We start from the raw sequence: 17,766 nt of genomic DNA, 5'->3' as shown, positions 1-17,766 counted from the left end.
TCCAGCCATGACGTTTGGATACTTGGATTAGCTCAGTGAAAAAAAAAAAGGATGCCTTTCTGATCTATCCAGGTCCACAGCTCGTAGCATCCGGAATGCAATACAAAGAAACGCAATACTGAACTTCAGAAAATGGAAATAGCAACCCCAAACCGACACCGATATTAGTTCCTCACTCCGATCTAATTAGCTCTCCTTTATGGAGAAAAAAACAAACACCGAAAAACTTTTACCTTGTGCCCAAAAGACTGCTCTGCAGTTTTTCTAATTTTTCCCTCTTCTTTCCCCATAAAAATGGGAAAAGATATACCCCCATCTGTTTGGCTTCCCCATTGGGTTCTCCTGGAACCCAGCGCCTGAAATAGTACCACAAATCTGCAGCTTATCTAGACAACATTACCTTTTGGCATCTATGCACATTTGGCCCGGCCTAAACAAAATAGCTTTACAAATCTCCATTGAACCTTTTCGATTTTGGCTTTATTTGGCCCCATGTGGTTAAACGTTTGAGACTAAGACACTGAATTTAAGTACTGAATATCTTGAAGTTCCGTTATAACAGAAAACAATAATTTAACCAGTCCTCGACTGTGATAGAAATCAGGGAGCAACTTATATGACAGGAACAGATAGTACCAATAGGATGGAGGAGAATAATTCTTTTTAAAATAGAAAACATTCTTTTGAAACCGCAATGTTTTAATCTGTTGTTACTACTTTCAGTTTTCAAGACTTGTCCCAAGCGCTTAGTACAGTGCTCCGCACACAGTAAGCACTTAATGAATATGATTGAATGAAGGAATGAATGATGCCTTTAGACTGTGAGCCCACTCTTTTAATAATAATAATAATAATAATAATAATAATAATAATAATAATAATAATGATGGCATTTGTTAAGCGCTTACTATGTGCAAAGCACTGTTCTAAGCGCTGGGGGATACAATGTGATCAAGTTGTCCCACGTGGGGCTCACAGTCTTAACCCTCATTTTTACAGATGAGGGAACTGAGGCTCAGAGAAGTTAAGTGACTTGCCCAAGGTCACACAGCAGACTTGTGGTGGAGCTGGAATTCGAACCCACGACTTCTGACTCCAAAGCCCGTGCTCTTTCCACTGAGCCACACTGCTTTCAGACTGTGAGCCCACTGTTGTGTAGGGACTGTCTCTATATGTTGCCAACTTGTACTTCCCAAGCGCTTAGTACAGTGCTCTGCACACAGTAAGCGCTCAATAAATACGATTGATGATGATGATGATGCCAGATTTAGGATGGAGAATGATTTTTTTCCCCCAAAATGCGGTTGGTTTCACCTACTTGTATTAAAGCCCCCATGACTTCTACCTTTCTTGGCACTGTGCAAAATTAACAACTGTATCACTCCGTTCTGGGAAGTCAATAGGCTTTATAATAATAATGATGATGATGGTCTTTGTTAAGCGCTTACTCTGTGCGAAACACTGTTCCCAGCCCTCGAGTTGCCTTGAAAATGAGCCATCCCTTCACTCCCTTCCTACATTAATCTCCGTTTTGAGAGTACGGAGGGTTGAAGAAAAAGAAGCATTTCTTAGCCGCCCATCAGAATGTCCTGTAGCCAAAAGCCATTCCTTCTCTGGAAGATCCCATTAATCCTCAAGGGATTACCAGGAGAGGAAAACTGGAGAAGCAGGGTGGCTCAATGGAAAGAGCCCGGGCTTTGGAGTCAGAGGTCATGGGTTCAAATCCCGGCTGCGCCAATTGTCAGCTGTGTGACTTTGGGCAAATCACTTCACTTCTCTGTGCCTCAGTCACCTCACCTGTCAAATGGGGCTGAAGACTGTGAAGCCCCCTCAGAACCCGGGCTTTGAAGTCAGAAGTCATGGGTTCAAATCCTGGCTGTGCCAACTGTCAGCTGGGTGACTTTGGGCAAGTCACTCCACTTCTCTATGCCAAATGTGATGCCAATTTGTACTTCCCAAGCGCTTAGTACAGTGCTCTGCACATAGTAAGCGCTCAATAAATACGATTGATTGATTGATTGATTCTCTGTGCCTCAGTCACCTCATCTGTCAAATGGGGCTGAAGACTGTGAGGCCCCCCCAGAACTCGGGCTTTGAAGTCAGAAGTCATGGGTTCAAATCCCAGCTGTGCCAACTGTCAGCTGGGTGACTTTGGGCACATCACTTCACTTCTCTATGCCTCAGTCACCTCATCTGTCAAATGGGGCTGAAGACTGTGAAGCCCCTGTGAGCCTGGGCTTTGAAGTCAGAGGTCATGGGTTCAAATCCCAGTTGCACCAATTGTCAGCTGTGTGACTTTGGGCAAGTCACTTCACTTCTCTGTGCCTCAGTCACCTCATCTGTCAAATGGGGCTGAAGACTGTGAAGCCCCCCCAGAACCCGGGTTTTGGAGTCAGAGGTCATGGGTTCAAATCCCGGCTGCGCCAATTGTCAGCTGTGGGACTTTGGGCAAGTCACTTCACTTCTCTGTGCCTCAGTCACCTCATCTGTCAAATGGTTATTTGTACATATTTATTCTATTTATTTTATTTTGTTAATATGTTTTGTTTTGTTGTCTGTCTCCCCCTTCTAGACTGTGAGCCCGCTGCTGGGTAGGGCCCGTCTCTAGATGGTGCCAACTTGGACTTCCCAAGTGCTTAGTACAGTGCTCTGCACACAGTAAGCGCTCAAAGTACTATTGAATGAATGAATGAACGTGAGCCCCCCGAGCCGGGGCTTTGAAGTCAGAGGTCATGGGTTCAAATCCTGGCTGCGCCAACCGTCAGCTGGGTGACTTTGGGCCAGTCGCTTAGCTCCTCTGCGCCTCAGTCACCTCATCTGTCAAATAAAGACTGTGAGTCGCACGTGGCGCGGCCTGATCACCTTGTAACCTCCCCAGAGCTTAGAGCCTAGTAAGCGCTTAATCAGTCAATTAATCAGTTGTATTTATTGAGTGCTTACTGTGTGCAGAGCACAGTACTAAGCGCTTGGGAAGTCCAAGTTGGCAACATATAGAGACATTCCCTACCCAACAGTGGGCTCACAGTCTATAAGGGGGAGACGGAGAACAAAACCAAACATACTAACAAAATAAAATAAATAGAACAGATATGTAAAAGTAAAATAGAGTAATAAATATGTACAAACATATATACATATATACAGGTGCTGTGGGGAGGGGAAGGAGGTAAGATGATGGGGATGGAGAAGGGGGCGCAGGGGAGAGGAAGGAAGGGGCTCAATCTGGAAAGGCAATCAATCAATCATATTTATTGAGCGCTTATTAATAATAATAATAATAATAATGGCATTTATTAAGCGCTTACTATGTGCAAAGCACTGTTCTAAGCACAGGGGAGGTTACAAGGTGATCAGGTTGTCCCACGGGGGGCTCACAGTCTTAATCCCCATTTTACAGATGAGGTAACTGAGGCCCAGAGAAGTTAAGTGATTTGCCCAAAGTCACACAGCTGACAGTTGGCGGAGCTGGGATTTGAACCCATGACCTCTGACTCCAAAGCCCCTGCTCTTTCCCACTGAGCCACGCTGCTTTATTGTGTGCAGAGCACCGTACTAAGCACTTGGGAAGTCCAAGTTGGCAATATATAGAGACAGTCCCTACCCAACAGTGGGCTCACAGTCTAGAAGGGGGAGACGGAGAACAAAACCAAACATACTAACAAAATAAAATAAATAGAACAGATATGTAAAAGTAAAATAAATAGAGTAATAAATATGTACAAACATATATACGGGTGCTGTGGGGAAGGGAAGGAGGTAAGATGAGGAGGATGGAGAGGGGGACGAGGGGGAGAGGAAGGAAGGGGCTCAGTCTGGAAAGGCAACCAATCAATCGTATTTATTGAGCGCTTACTGTGTGCAGAGCACTGTACTAAGCGCTTGGGAAGTCCAAGTTGGCAACATATAGAGACAGTCCCTACCCAACAGCGGGCTCCCAGTCTAGAAGGGGGAGACGGAGAACAAAACCAAACATACTAACGAAATAAAATAAATAGAACAGATATGTAAAAGTAAAATAAATAGAGTACTAAATATGTACAAACATATATACGGGTGCTGTGGGGAAGCGAAGGAGGTAAGATGAGGAGGATGGAGGGGGGATGAGGGGGAGAGGAAGGAAGGGGCTCAGTCTGGAAAGGCAACCAATCAATCGTATTTATTGAGCGCTTACTGTGTGCAGAGCACTGTACTAAGCGCTTGGGAAGTCCAAGTTGGCAACATCTAGAGACAGTCCCTACCCAACAGCGGGCTCACAGTCTAGAAGGGGGAGACGGACGACAAAACCAAACATACTAACAAAATAAAATAAATAGAACAGATATGTAAAAGTAAAATAAATAGAGTACTAAATATGTACAAACATATATACATATATACGGGGTGCTGTGGGGAAGGGAAGGAGGTAAGATGAGGAGGATGGAGAGGGGGATGAGGGGGAGAGGAAGGAAGGGGCTCAGTCTGGAAAGGCAATCAATCAATCGTATGTATTGAGCGCTTACTGTGTGCAGAGCACTGTACTAAGCGCTTGGGAAGTCCAAGTTGGCAACATATAGAGATGGTCCCTACCCAACAGCGGGCTCACAGTCTAGAAGGGGGAGACGGACAACAAAACCAAACATACTAACAAAATAAAATAAATAGAACAGATATGTAAAAGTAAAATAGATAGAGTACTAAATATGTAGAAACATATATACGGGTGCTGTGGGGAAGCAAAGGAGGTAAGATGAGGAGGATGGAGAGGGGGATGAGGGGGAGAGGAAGGAAGGGGCTCAGTCTGGAAAGGCAACCAATCAATAGTATTTACTGAGCGCTTACTGTGTGCAGAGCACTGTACTAAGCACTAAGCGCTTGGGAAGTCCAAGTTGGCAACATATAGAGATGGTCCCTACCCAACAGCGGGCTCACAGTCTAGAAGGGGGAGATGGACAACAAAACCAAACATACTAACAAAATAAAATAAATAGAACAGATATGTACAAGTAAGATAAATAGAGTACTAAATATGTACAAACATATATACGGGTGCTGTGGGGAAGGGAAGGAGGTAAGATGAGGGGGAGACGAAGGAAGGGGTTCAGTCTGGAAAGGCAACCAATCAATCGTATTTATTGAGCGCTTACTGTGTGCAGAGCACTGTACTAAGCGCTTGGGAAGTCCAAGTTGGCAACATCTAGAGACAGTCCCTACCCAACAGCGGGCTCACAGTCTAGAAGGGGGAGACGGACGACAAAACCAAACATACTAACAAAATAAAATAAATAGAACAGATATGTAAAAGTAAAATAAATACAGTAATAAATATGTAGAAACATATATACGGGTGCTGTGGGGAAGGGAAGGAGGTAAGATGAGGGGGATGAGGTGGAGAGGAAGGAAGGGGCTCAGTCTGGGAAGGCCTCCTGGAGGAGGTGAGCTCTCAGTAGGGCCTTGAAGGCCATTATTATCATTAATCTCTTTCTGGTCGCATCCAAAGGAATGTTTCTGTCAGGTGCAGAGAGGAAGATGGCTTTTTCCCCCTCCGGGCCCCTGATTTTTCCTCAGTGGCACCTGGGCAGGTGGTCGGGGGACGCGGCTTGGAGGGGGCGGCCTGGGGGGGGGGGGGGAAAGATGGCTTTTTTTCCCGAGGGGGGGGAGGAAGGAGGTTCCCCCGCGGTCCCCGAGCGTCGTAGCGGACGCCCCCCCCAACCCCGGGCCCCCTTTTTCGGTCCCTCCAAGATGGTAGGAGAGTTGTCGTTTGCCCGGGCCCGGGCTGAGGCGGCTGGTGTTATGTCGCCGGAGTGCCTGTAGTGGTGCTGTGGGAGGCTGAGGGCTCCGCTCGAGCCGCCCCAGCAGCCCCGCCACGGCGGACGGAGCCTCCAGTCACCGATTTCCCCTCCAGAACCGGCCATCCCGGGACCGCTCGGGAGTTCCCCCGATTAAAGGATGATCCTGGCGGCCCTCGGCTGACGGCGGCAGCGGAGGAGGAGGAGGAGGAGGACGGCGGCGAGGAGGGCGGCGTTGTTGTTGGCGGCGGCGGCGGCGGCGGCGGCGGACGGGCGGTAGGGCCTCGTCGTCGTCGTCGTCGTCTTTGGGCAGCCCTGGCCCGGAGCCCCCGGCCCCGTGACCCGCCGGCGAGGCCGAGGGCACAGGGGGGACGACGACGGAGGACAAGAAGCGGCCGCCCGGTGAGCAGCGCGGCGGGCCCCGGCCGCGGCCTCGGCCTGCCGTAGCGCGCGGGGCCGGGCCGGGCCGGCGGGCGGCGGGACGCGAGGCCGGGGATCGGGCGGGGCGCCGCGGGCCGCACTAGGCCGCGGCCCTCTCCCGCGGCCAGGCTTTCCCCCCATTATGTTGGGGTCCCCCCGAGGCGCCCGTTGAAACTCTCTTTCCCCTCCTGCGATGGGGACGGGTAACGCCCCATGTTGGGGCAGGACCGGCTCTGTGTGGACTTCCACAAGCGCTTAGTACAGTGCCCCGCACCTCGGGAGCGCTCAATAAATACGACTGAGTGAGTGAGTGAGGGAACCTCCCCACAGGCCCCACCCCAGGCCCGGGGCCAGGGGGGTCCCCGAAGCCCCCGCCCCAAAAGGTTGGGGGGATTCATTCATTCATTCATCATTCATTCATCCCTTCCAGCCTATTTAGTGAGCGCTTACCGTGTGCGGGGCGCCGGACTAAGCGCTTGGGAAGTCCAAGCCTCCCCCTTTTAGACTGTAAGCCCACTGTCGGGTAGGGACTATCTCTATAGGTTGTCAACTTGGACTTCCCAAGCGCTTAGTACAGTGCCCCGCACCTCGGGAGCGCTCAATAAATACGAGTGAGTGAGTGAGTGAACCTCCCCACAGGCCCCACCCCAGGCCCGGGGCCAGGGGGGTCCCCGAAGCCCCCGCCCCAAAAAGCTGGGGGGGTGGGGGGATGCATTCATTCATTCATCAATCATTCATTCATCCCTTCCAGCCTATTTAGTGAGCGCTTACCGTGTGCGGGGCACCGGACTAAGCGCTTGGGAAGTCCAAGTCTTCCCCTTTTAGACTGTGAGCCCACTGTTGGGTAGGGACCGTCTCTATATGTTGCCAACTTGGACTTCCCAAGCGCCTAGTACAGTGCTCTGCACGCAGTAAGCGCTCAATAAATACGATTATTGATGATGATGATGATGATGATGATGAGAAGGGGCGAGTTGTCGGAGGATGACCCGGGCGGTGGGCGCCCACCCCTCACCGACGCGTTTGCAGACTTAAAAATGGCCTTTCCTCCCCCCTTTGGGCAGCCCGCAACCTGAACGCTCTGTTCAGTCATTCGGTCGTATTTATTGAGCGCCTACTGCGCGCTGAGCACTGTACTAAGCGCTTGGGAAGTCCAAGTTGGCAACAGATAGAGACGGTCCCTACCCAACGGCGGGCTCACAGGCTAGAAGGGGGAGAGGGGCAGGGGCCACCTCGGCCCCAACTGCACGATCCTTATGTGGCCAACTTGGACTTCCCAAGCGCTTAGTACAGTGCTGTGCACACCGTAAGCGCCCAATAAATACGATTGAATAGATGAATGAGTGAAAGGGGGGCCTAGCCCACCCTGGAGTCCCGGGAGAGTCAAGGGGAAACCCACCTTTCACTACAAAAAGTAGGAATCGGGATGGGGTGGGGGGAGGAAGGGTCACCCGCTTTTAAAGCCTCTTTATTCGCCCCCACTGCATCCCAGTTTTCATCCCAAATCAGACTGTGAGCCCGCTGTCGGGTAGGGACCGTCTCTATATGTTGCCAACTGGTACTTCACAAGCGCTTAGTACAGTGCTCTGCACACAGTAAGCGCTCAATAAATACGATTGAATGAATGAAGATAATAATAATGATGGTATTTGAGCACTTACTATGCGCGAAGCACTGTCTTGAACGCTGATAATAATGGCATTTGTTAAGTGCTTACTATGCGCGAAGCACTGTCTTGAACGCTGATAATAATGGCATTTGTTAAGCGCTTACTATGCGCGAAGCACTGTTCTGAATAATGGCATTTGTTAAGCGCCTGCTATGCGTGAAGCACTGTTCTGAACGCTGATAATGCATTTGTTAAGCGCTTACTATACGCGAAGCACTGTTCTGAACGCTGATAATAATGGCATTTGTTAAGCGCTAACTATGCGCGAAGCACTGTTCTAAGCGCTGGTAATAATGGCATTTGTTAAGCGCTTACTGTGCACGAAGCACTGTTCTAAGCGCTGATAATGGCATCTGTTAAGCGCTTACTATGCGCGAAGCACTGTTCTGAACGCTGAAAATAATGGCATTTGTTAAGCGCTTACTATGCGCGAAGCACTGTTCTAAGCGCTGATAATAATGGCATTTGTTAAGCGCTTACTATGTGCCAAGCACTGTTCTAAGCGCTGGGGAGGATGGGTTCAAATCCCTGCCCTGCCACTTGTCAGCTGTGTGACAAGTTAAGCAAGTCGCTTAACTTCTCTGTGCCTCAGTTACCTCATCTGTAAAATGGGGATTAAGACTTTCACTTGTACATATTTACTATTCTATTTTATTTTGTTAATACGTTTTGTCTTATTGTCTGTCTCCCCCTTCTAGACTGTGATCCCATTGTTGGGTAGGGACCGTCTCTATATGTTGCCAATTTGTACTTCCCAGGCTCTTAGTACAGTGCTGTGCACACAGTAAGCGCTCAATAAGTACGATTGAATGAGTGAATGACCGTGAGCCCCAGCATGGGACAACCTGATCACCTTGTATCCCCCCCAGCATTTAGAACGGTGCTTTGCACATAGTAAGCACTTAACAAATACCATTATTATTATTATTATTATTATCAGGTTGTCCCATGTGTGGCTCACAGTCTTAGTCCCTGTTTTACAGATGAGGTAATTGAGGCACAGAGAATAATAATAATAATAATAATGATGGCATTTATTAAGCCCTTACTATGTGCACAGCACTATTCTAAGAGCTGGAAGTTGTGACTTGCCCAAAGTCACACAGCTGACACTTGGCAGAGTGGGGATTTGAACCCAAGACCTCTGCCTCCCAAGCCCGTGCGCTTTCCACTGAACTATGCTTCTTTTATCCAACACTAGGCCAAAAAAAAAAAAAGGAAACGCGCAGGAAAACCACCAGGTAGATGTCAGGTGGAATAACTGCCCTCCTGTGAAAGGGGTCAAAAAGAAGGATTTAGAAAACCAAATTCGATCTAGGTGAGGTGCTGAGGTTCGGATCGGTGGGTGGCTTTTTTATTTTCATTTTGAATTGCCTTCTGGACTTTCAGTAATTAGATTGGGACAAATCTCGGTGCCCCGGAACCTCGAAGGATTTTAGAAGGGGAGATGTTTCACTTCCATCCATGGTCATCCGCTTTGCAGCGGGGAAAATATTTTCCTGGAGTCACTTACTTCATAGTACAGTTCGCGTGTGTGTTTCTGTCCCGGGTGGGTATGGTTTCGCCATGTGTGACTTATCTTTCATGCCTTCCTTCTTCCTTTCTTCCGTATTGGTAAATTTAGGGCAGTGTGTCGCTCACATACACGTGTCCTGCCCTGTACCAAATACCGGCAGAGTATTTTACAGATTGACAATTTATCCTCCGGAGAGCTATAATGTAGCCAGAAGCTGGCACCTGAAAAACTATGGTGAAAGCTCTAACTTTTGCTGAGTTCACTTATAACCGGCTTGTAATAAGCCTTTTTAAAAATGAAATACGTGTATTTTCGCAAGGGGGGGGGGATAAAAGGACTTTGCCGTCCAGCCGAGTGACACTCAACCTTTTTCATTCTCCTTCTAATATCCCTTTTGAATTTGGAGGGAGCGAGGAATTATTTGCTTGACGGAAAGGTAAACTACGTTTATTTTCTGTAAGTCTTTTCTATGCAGAATTGGAGTTGCTCGATTTTAATGACATGGAATTATCCATCCTTGTAGAAAAGGTGATAACTGTGTTAAGTTATACTTGGGCAGTTCAATTTTAAATGATACAAGATGGAGCTGAAAACTCAGTCGTTTCTCCTACCTCTAATTAATTTTCACATCTTGTCTCCCCCAGTAGATGGTAAGCTACCCGAGGGCGAGGGATCATGTCCATTGTAGTCTCCCAAGGCTTAGTGCTGTGCCCTACACACAGTAAGTGATTTGTGCCTCAGTTACCTCATCTGTAAAATGGGGATTAAGACTGTGAGCCCCATGTGGGACAGGGACTGTGTCCAACCTGATTAGTTTGTATCTACCCCAGCACTAAGGACAGTGCCTGGCCCATAGGAAGCACTTAAATACTATTGTTATTTATTTTATTATTCTACCCCCTTGAAGAAAGCACATAGTAAGAGCTCAGTGTGTGTCATTGATTGATTGATTGAAAGAGTTTTGCTGCTTGGAGACTTTGAAGGCCATTTTTGTTCATTTGCTTTCTGAGAATTTTTTCATGCATAAGTACACATGGGTCTACCTACCTAGATGAAATCAAGTCCAAGCATTTTTTTCCTGGCCCCCTGTTTACTTTATGATTTTAATCTAGTTCGGTTGTATCCAGTTTTCTTTCAAATATCTGTAGGGATTAATGATGATAATGATGGTATTTGTTAAGCGCTTACCATGGCCCGGCACTGTACTAAACGCCCGGGTGGTTACAAGCAAATCGAGACGGACACCGTCCTTGCCCCATGAGGTGCTCACAGTCTCGATCCCCATTTTACAGATGAGGTAATCAATCAATCGTATTTATTGAGCGCTTACTGTGTGCAGAGCACTAAGTTACTAAGGTAACTGAGGGACAGAGAGGTGAAGCGACTCTCCCAGGGTCACATAGCAGACAAGTGGCAGAGCCAGCATTAGAACCCATGATCTTCCGACTCCCAGGCCTGTGCTCTCTATCTGCTATGCCACGGTTGTTCATTTACTCACAGGAAAAAAAAAGTCAAAATGAATTTGAAATGAAATTATAGAGCTGCAAAACCAACCTTGGGTAAATTTCAGTTTGTCTTGTATGCTCCCTTTACAGTATTACATTTTCGATTTTGATACTTGTTTTCATACTGAAGCGTGTTCCTGATTGTCCTTTAAAAACTTGAAATCTTAGAGCCGGAAGGAATCATTCGTTCATTCATTCAGTCGTATTTATTGAGCGCTTACTGTGTGCAGAGCACTGTGCTAAGTGCCTGGGAAGTACAAGTCGGCAACAAGTAGAGACGGTCCTTACCCAGCAACGGGCTCACAGTCTAGAAGAGGGAGACAGACAACAAAACCAAACATGTAGACAGGTGTCAAAATCGTCAGAACAAATAGAATTAAAGCTATATGCACATCATTAAAATAAATAGAATAGTAAATATGTACAAGTAAAATAGAGTAATAAATCTGTACAAATATATACAAGTGCAGTGTAGCTCAGTGGAAATCAATCAATCGTATTTATTGAGCGCTTGAAAGAACCCGGGCTTTGGAGTCAGAGGTCATCGGTTCAAATCCCGGCTCTGCCACTTCATCATCATCAATCGTATTTATTGAGCGCTTACTATGTGCAGAGCACTGTACTAAGCGCTTGGGAAGTACAAATTGGCAACATATAGAGACAGTCCCTACCCAACAGTGGGCTCACAGTCTAGAAGGGGGAGACAGAGAACAAAACCAAACATACTAACAAAATAAAATAAATAGAATAGATATGTACAAATAAAATAAATAAATAAATAAATAGAGTAGTAAATATGTACAAACATATATACATATATACAGGTGCTGTGGGGAAGGGAAGGAGGTAAGATGGGGGGGATGGAGAGGGGGACGAGGGGGAGAGGAAGGAAGGGGCTCAGTCTGGGAAGGCCTCCTGGAGGAGGTGAGCTCTCAGCAGGGCCTTTAAGGGAGGAGGAGAGCTAGCTTGGCGGATGGGCAGAGGGAGGGCATTCCAGGCCCGGGGGATGATGTGGGCTGGGGGTCGATGGTGTGACTTTGGGCAAGTCACTTCACTTCTCTGGGCTTCAGTTACCTCATCTGTAAAATGGGGATTAATACTATGAGCCCCACGTGGGACAACCTGATCACCTTGTAACCTCCCCAGTGCTTGGAACAGTGCTTTGCACATAGTAAGCGCTTAATAAATGTCATTAAAAAAAGTGCCAAGGGGAGGGGAAGGAAGTAGGGTGAGGGGGATGGGGAGGAGGAGAGGAAAAAGGGGGCTCAGTCTGGGAAGGCCTCCTGGAGGAGGTGAGTTCTCAGTAGGGCTTTGAAGGGAGGAAGAGGAAGGGAGGTGGATGTGTTGATGGAGGGCATTCCAGGCCAGGGGAAGGATGTGGTCCGGGGGTCGACGGCGGGACAGGCGAGAATGAGGTACAGTGAGGAGGTTAGCAGCGGCAGAGAAGTGGACGGTGCGGGGTGGGCTGGAGAAGGAGAGAAGGGAGGTGAGGTAGGAGGGGGTGAGGGGATGGACAGCCTTCCTGAGAGATGATTTGGTCCAGGCCCCTGCCTGTAGGCTGGTGAGTGACTAGACAGTTCAGCACCAGTGACTGCCTAGTCGTTTCTGAAAGCTCTCTTGGATAGGGTGTTGTGATGTTTTAATATCCAGATATTTTTCCTTCCGACCAGATGTGCTTCTGAGTTAATTTTCAATGCATCTCCTCTTGTTAAACCCTCTGTGGGGGCCATTAAAAAAATCTTCCCAATTCTGCAAGGCAGGCGTTAAACTTTCCCACCCGGAGGCTAAGCAACCTCCGTGGAAAGAGCCCGGGCTTTGGAGTCAGAGGTCGTGGGTTCAAATCCCTGCTCCGCCACTTGTCAGCTGTGTGACTTTGGGCAAGTCACTTAACTTCTCTGCGCCTCAGTTACCTCATCTGTAAAATGGGGATTAAGACTGTGAGCCCCCCGTGGGACAACCTGATCACCTTACATCTCTCCAGCGCTTAGAACAGTGCTTTGCACATAGTAAGCGCTTAACAAATACCATCATTATTATTATTCCTCCGCACCGTCTTCTGAGGACCCGTCTGCCATCCCTTTCATCATTTCTGTTGCTGGTCTCTGGGTCCTTTCGTTTCTTCATATCCATTTTTTTTTGTGAAGCAGCGTGGCTCAGAGGAAAGAGCATGGGCTTGGGAGTCGGAGGTCATGGGTTCTAATCCCAGCTCCGCCACTTGTCAGCTGTGTGACTTTGGGCAAGTCCCTTAACTTCTCTGTGCCTCAGTTCCCTCACCTGGAAAATTGGGATTAAAACTGTGAGGCCCATATGGGACAACCTGATTACCTTGTATCCCCCCAGCGCTTAGAACAGTGCTTGGCACATAGTGAGGTGCTTAACATGCCATTATTATTATTATTAATCATTAATAATAATCATTATTATTAATAATCATTAATAATAATAATCGTTATTATTATTGTTATTATTTTAAAGTGCAGGGCCCCAAACTGGACCCAGGGCGCTAGCAAAGATCCGACCAATGGCGAGTGTGACGGAAGGATTACTTCCTGGCACTTGCAACATATTCCCATGAATACATCCCAGGACCATGTTGGCTTTTTAAATAACGGCTCTGCATTGCTGACTCATTCAGCTTCTGGTCGATTGTGATCCCCCAGGTCTTTTCTGCTGGGGAACTTTGTGTGTGATTTTTTGAGGGGGGACAAACTGAAATTCTTAAGCCCAAAACAGCAGCTCCAAGAAAAAAAAGTTTCTCAGATCAGCGATATCTATTTAAAGACTAATTAATTCCTGTATTTAAGTGGCTTTGGAGATGCCATTTTCTGTTCTGACCTATGACATCTCTACTACGAGGCCTTCCCAGACTTAGCCCCACTTTTCCTCATCTCCCGCTCCCTTCTGTATCACCGTGACTTGTTCCCTTTGCTCTCCCCCCCCTCCCCACAGCACTTATACTAATAATAATAATAATAATAATAATAATAATAATGGCAACTATTAAGTACTTACTATGTGCAAAGCACTATTCTAAGCATTGAGGGGGTACAAGGTAATCAGGTTGTCCCACAGGGGGGCTCACAGGGTTCATCCCCATTTTAAAGATGAGGGAACTGAGGCCCGGAGAAGTGAAGTGTCTTGCCCAAAGTCATACAGCTGACAATTGGTGGAGCCGGGATTTGAACCCATGACCTCTGACTCCAAAGCCTGGGTTCTTTCCATAGAGCCACACTGCTTCTTCATTATGCATATATCTGTAATTTTAGTTATTTATATTGATGTCTGTGTATTTGTATTGATGTCTGTTTCCCCCTCCTCTAGACTGTGAGCTCGTTGTGGACAGGGATTGTCTCTCTCTATTGCTGTATTGTACTTTCCCAAGAGCTTAGTACAGTGCTCTGCACACCGTAAGGGCTCAATAAGTACAACTGAGTGAATGAATGAATACGATTGAATGAATGGTAAGCTACAGTCCCTTACATGAAGGATTCCTTGAAGATTTGATACGAATTTTGATTCTTTTCCCGGGTCACCAGTATTGTTTAATACTTATCGAATACCTAGAGAGGACGTTATTTGTGCTGACTGATAAATCGGGTGATCAGGGCGGTTGATGTTAGTGCTAATGCCCCACCCTGAAAGTTTGGAAGCTGCAAAAAGGGGGGTGGAGAGGGCAGAACGATCAACAAAAATAACTGCTAAAATTTCTGGGGAGTCTCCGGTATTTCTCAAAGCCAAATAGAATCTAGGTTAAAACAAAGTGACCACGAGAACCAGTATACACCGATCAGTGGAGTAGAGTAAGTGTTTTTTTTTTCATCCTTGCATTTTTCAATCAATCAATCAATCAATCAATCAGTGATGGTAGTGGTGGTAGTGGTAGTAGTAGTAGTTAGTATACATTGTGGGCAGGGGATGTGTCTGCCAATTCTGTTGGACTCTTCTAATCGCTTAGTACAGTGCTCTGCACATAGTAAGCCTTCAATAAATACAATTGATTGATTGGGAGAATGCTTGAGGGCTAATTTAAAAGTCATGTTCCCTGTTTTCCAAGAACCATGGTCTGATGGCAGAAGGCAGACTGACGTACCGTGATAAACTATAATAAAAAAGAACACGAGGCTACATATAAATATGAAAAAATTGGTGAAATTGATCAGTAACGGATAAAGAGATGGGTAAGAGTGTGGAGATGATGACTGGAATGTTGCAGGGATTGGTCAGGGAATACTTCATAGGGGAGGTGGCTTTTTAAAGGGGATTTGACGGTGGGGACGAAGATGATTTGAATTCTCAGTCTTTCCTGCCATTCTTTACTTTCCCATTCCTGCCATCAGTCACACCACCATACTCTAAACTGTAAGCTTGTGGCTTGGTGACAGTCATTTAGTACAGTGCTCTGCACACAGTAAGCGCTCAATAAATACGATTGATGATGATGATGCCTCTCCCCCGCCCCCATGTAGACTGTAAGATCGTTGTGGGCAGGGAATATGTCTGTTTATTGTTGCGTTGTATGCTCCCAAGTGCTTAGTTGTATGCACCCTGTAAGCGCTCAATAAATCTGATTGATTGAATGAATGGAGAACACTATACTGTGCACTTTAGAGGCCACAGTAGGATTAGTAATAATCTCTGCCCTCCGGGAGTTTACAATCTTGTAGGAAAGACAGACATCAAATTAAATTACAGGTAGGGGGAAACAATTGAATGTAAAGATACGGACATAAGTGCTACTGGACGCGGGAGACTGTGAACATCCTACTGCCAGGGTGTTACAGAAGTGCTCTTCAGCAATTCTGAGTGATATTGGGTGGGGAGATGAGAGATTAATCAGGGGAGGCCTCTTGGGAGAGAGATATTTTCAGAAAGACTTTGAGGAAGGGGAGAGCAGCGGTCTGTGGATGTGTGAAGGCCCTGGGAGTTCCAGGTAGAGGAAAGGGTCGAACAATGGAATTAATCGGTAAGTCCATCAGTAGTATTCATTGAGCACCTCCTGTGTGTGGGGTGTTTATTAAGCGCTTAGGAAAGTACAGTATAAAAGGGTTTGTAGACTTGATCCCTTCCCACAAGGAACTTAAGTGTAAAATAGTAAATAAATAAATCTTACATACGAGAAAAATAAATAAAACAGGTGGAGGAAGAAGGAAAAGGGAATGTCTGCGTGAGTTAGCGCTTAAGTAATCGAGCGTGAAAGGCATGTGCCCTAAATCAGAAGGGAAGTTGGAAGTAAGTACACAAATGTTAAGGAGGTGCTGAAGTGGCTTTTGGGATATAATCAATCAATCAGTGGCATTTATTGAACACTTACTGTATGCAGGGCACTGTACGGGTGGGGGGCATGGTGTGTCATTTTTTCCCCCCCTCTCTGTCTTTTGCCTCCCCCTGCTCTGGAGGTCACGAAATCCCACCAGTTCTTCCTCTGTGCTATTGCACGGGGCAACCCTTTCCTCTCCAGCTGTACTTCCTCTAGAGCGGTCCCAGCTTTCACCACCTCCCGTTTGGAGCACCGCAATAAATTCCTGACTGGTCACCTTGTCCGAAGGCCCTCCCCATCTTTCCCAATTGCAGTTGGATGTCTCCTCTCCAGAAAACACTGCTCAGAGCACATTAGTCACCTCAAAAACCCCCAGTGCCTGTCCATTTCTACTTGCATAAAACCCAAACTCTTAAATATTGGCTTCAAGGCTCTGTATTACATATCCTCTCTCTACATTTCAGTTCTGCTCTTCGCTGCTCCCAGGCTAACCTTCTAAATGTATCTCACAAGCAAATCTCTCACCTCCAAGCCATTGCTTTCGTTTTTGCCCCGGCTGGGAATTTCCTCCCTGTTCAAATCTGCCAGACCAGATCTCTCCCCACCTTTAAAGCCTACTACAAATTTACCTCTTCCCAGAGGCAGTCTAAATCTGTTTAGGTAATTGTCCGCTTAGTTTTTTCATTTTTCCCTTTTCTGCCTCGTGTATGTTTAGGAATTTTTGCCTTGCCCCGGTAGACATCATGGTATTTATTTAGCATCAAAGTTGTAAGGAACATGAACCCAGCTCTGCCGGGGGGTGGGGGGATCCTCGGGTGAGAATTAGATCGGCAGGGTTCCTGGCCCTCTAGGGACTCACATTCTAAGAATAAGGTGGGGAGGGGTTTGACGACAGGCACGGTTAAAAAGATAATGCAATATAAATACTAAAGCAGCATTAAAGACAAAGCTCAGAGTCCAACAAGTCTGGTAGTAAAGGGGAGCGGGAGGGGCCTCCCAGCCCCACTGCTCACGGCGTCCAGAGTCCGATCACAACCAGACTGAGCCCCCTTTTTCCCAGACTGAGCCCCCTTTTTCCCAGACTGAGTTCCCTTTTTCCTAGACTGAGCCCCCTTTTTCCTCACCTCCTCCCCATCCCCCCGGCCCTACCTCCTTCCCCTCCCCACAGCACCTGTATATATGTTAGTACAGATTTTTTACTTTACTTATTTTACTTGTACATATTTACTATTCTACTTATTCTGGTACTGATGTGCACCTAGGTTTATTTCTGTTTATTCTGATGACACCTGTCCACATGTTGTGTTTTGTTGTCTGTCTCCCCCTTCTAGACTGTGAGCCCGTTGTTGGGTAGGGACCGTCTCTATATGTTGCCAACTTGTACTTCCCAAGTGCTTAGTACAGTGTTCTGCACACAGTAAGCGCTCAATAAGTACGACTGAATGAATGAATGAATGAACCAGAGTCATCCCGATATTTAAAATTCACGAGGCCTCAAATTGCCTCAGTTGAGAGCCCTCGTAGCCCTGCATCACAGGGCATGTTGGGAACCAGGGCCCTGGGCGGCTTGGTTGGCAGGGTACCGGGCGTTCCCGATATTCTCTACTCATGCTTTTATACACGCCCATACCTCC

The 17,766-nt window shown here is 47.0% G+C and overlaps 1 protein-coding gene across 1 annotated transcript in view; it reads left to right on the top strand.

Annotated features, from left to right (window-relative positions):
• Positions 1-6,089: 6,089 nt before the first annotated feature.
• The window catches only part of INO80D (INO80 complex subunit D), a 101,528-nt gene continuing 89,851 nt past the window's right edge, over positions 6,090-17,766 (top strand). Inside the window, exon 1 of the mRNA XM_038749830.1 lies at positions 6,090-6,167. The gene's annotated coding sequence lies outside the window, so the exon portion shown is untranslated. The remainder of the gene's footprint in view (positions 6,168-17,766) is intronic.

The sequence above is a fragment of the Tachyglossus aculeatus genome, chromosome 7 (assembly GCF_015852505.1).
Source record: "Tachyglossus aculeatus isolate mTacAcu1 chromosome 7, mTacAcu1.pri, whole genome shotgun sequence".
NCBI classification, from domain to species: Eukaryota; Metazoa; Chordata; class Mammalia; order Monotremata; family Tachyglossidae; genus Tachyglossus; species Tachyglossus aculeatus.
This window is presented reverse-complemented; position numbering and strand designations above follow the sequence as displayed.